This window comes from Egretta garzetta, unplaced genomic scaffold, assembly GCF_000687185.1.
Source record: "Egretta garzetta isolate BGI_Z169 unplaced genomic scaffold, ASM68718v1 scaffold302, whole genome shotgun sequence".
Classification (NCBI taxonomy): domain Eukaryota; kingdom Metazoa; phylum Chordata; class Aves; order Pelecaniformes; family Ardeidae; genus Egretta; species Egretta garzetta.
In genome coordinates this window covers 65,015-67,473 of record NW_009258788.1, presented here as the reverse complement: position 1 = coordinate 67,473, position 2,459 = coordinate 65,015, and positions in this window count along the sequence as shown.

Below are 2,459 nucleotides of genomic sequence, written 5' to 3'. Positions count from 1 at the left end.
CGGCGGGGGAGCGGCTGGGGGAGCTGGGGGTGTTCAGCCTGGAGCAGAGGAGGCTGAGGGGAGCCCTCATCGCTCCCTACAACTGCCTGAGAGGAAGGGGGAGCCGGGGGGGGTCGGCCTCTCCTCCCTGGTAATGGGTGACAGGATGAGGAGAAATGGCCTCAAGTCGCACCAGGGGAGGTTTTGGTTGGAAAAATTTATTCATGGAAAGGGCTGTCAAGCAATGGATTGGGCTGCCCAGGGAAGTGGTTGAGTCCCCATCCCTGGAGGTATTTAAAAGCTGGGCAGACGAGGTGCTTGGGGACAGCATTTAGTGGTGGGGTGGCAGGGTTAGGTTAAAGGTTGGACTTGATGATCTTAAAGGCCTTTTCCAACCTAAACGATTCTGTGATTCTATGATTCTGACTCTCAGGACTAGGGATGCACCCACGGTGGCTTCTTGCAGATCAGGCTGGAGACTGTTGAGAGAAATCAAGGAGATAAGAACGATCTCTGCCAGAGATTTTTTTTTCCCCCTCTCAGCTTACAGATTCATTACCTTGTATCTTTTGCACACCCTAACTGTGCATTGCAATATTTAAGACAGATCACAGCGAAGAGGACGGTCATTAAGACTGTTTAAGAATGAGCAATATAGTAGTGATATTTTAGCTCATATTTTTAGTTATAGTTTGCAACATGCAATCCTTACTGGTGTTTAAATTTACTGTTTGCTTAGATGCATCATTGGGGACAGAAAGCCTGGCCCTTGTTCTGCATTTGCTTTATACTTTTATCACCTTAACTACTCAAAATAAGTATTCTGACTCAAAATAAGTATTCTTTCAGAAAGCAGACTTTTAAAATGGAGCCAGGAGTGCAAGCTCCTGCTTTTCTTCTTGGGATTTAGGCAATACCTAGAACAACAGAAAAATGGACTTCAGTTTCCCAAGGCAAATGGTACCTGTTGTGTTTTAAAAGACATTTTCCTTTAAAAACTCTGTTTCATTTTTGCTGTCCTCGTGACCTTTTTAGGTCATTTGGAGTGGCAGGCATAGCAAAACAGTACGATGAGAAGGGGTTTGAAGCTGTCCAGTAAATTGAACAGCAACTGTTAAACGTTCAGAGGGGAACGCAGGGGGTTTTGTCCATGAATAAATGAGAAAAGGCAATAATTTACTGAAGATTAGTGAGGATTAAGGAAGGATTCTGTATGTTGCACAGAGCATGGTGAATGAGACATGGGTCAATGTGCATTTTTCCAGTCGTGTCTTGCTGAAGTGTTTCAAATTACGGGATCGTCTTGTTTTCACTCATAGTCTTCTAAAGATAGCTAGGAAATTACATAAAGACTGCCAGTAAGAGTACGTTAAAAATCCAGATATTTTGCTCAGAAGGCAGGTAGTGACAAAATTAAAGCTTTATCTCAGCCATACTAATGAGATGCAATTGCATTGCAGTCTTTAATTACATGATCACTTGGACCAGCTCCTCACTGCATATAAATCGCTGTAGCTTTATTAAAGCCAATGCCAGTAGACACTAACAGAAATGTGACTCCTTTTCTTGAACAGAGCAATTTTCTGGAGAAGTACGTTCATTTGCTTGAATTAAAAGAAGTGCTATGTATAAAGTATTTTAATTAGCTACTTACCCACAGGTGTAGGGGGTTACACAAACTTAGCGAGAGCAGTGCACCAGGAAATGTGGTGTTGTTATATTTCACCATTAAAGACTGATCATAGACTTAAAGGCTGTATCATCATCCATATGCACCAGGGGCAGAGCCCTGGAACCCATTTTTGGCTGGCGGCTGCCTAACTGTGCAGCTTCCCCATTCCCTTAATGTGGAATTTTATAGGGCTGCCCTGGAGTCCTCTTCGAACATTATTGCAGCATTTCTTTCATATACCTCTAACATGCCAGGATGCAAATATAGCGCTGCTAATGCCTCAGCCTATTTTTGTTTCACATCAGCAGTTAAGGGAAAAGAAGCTAAATCTAATATTTCCAGCCCTCCCCATACAATTACGTTGATTATAAATACATAATGGTTTTGGATTCCCTGTGTTAATTTGATGCAGGTTCCCTGGGAGCATTAAAGGTTGCTATTAAATAGCCTGGTAGGCTGTAGCCTGGCACAAAGCTACCGACTCGGTCCCATCTCTCTGACGGGGGGGCTGCGGTGCTGGGTTTAAGTAGCAGACACTGCAGAGGGGACCCAGGTAAACCCTGCGCTTGCCGCCACACGCATGCTCCTCCTGCTTGTCTTGATTTTTCATGAAAACTTTTGGGTTTTTTTTAAACTTCCTGGAGCTTAATTAATAAACATGACAACTAAGTGAGAGTTGGCACAAAGCCCCTTTCCCATCCAGCGCATGGGCAGAGTAGGGTAATTGTAGTTATTTACATTTGGTATCCAGCTGACTGAACTAACTGCACAGTATCATCTTTTTTTTTTTTTTTTTTTTTTTTGGAGG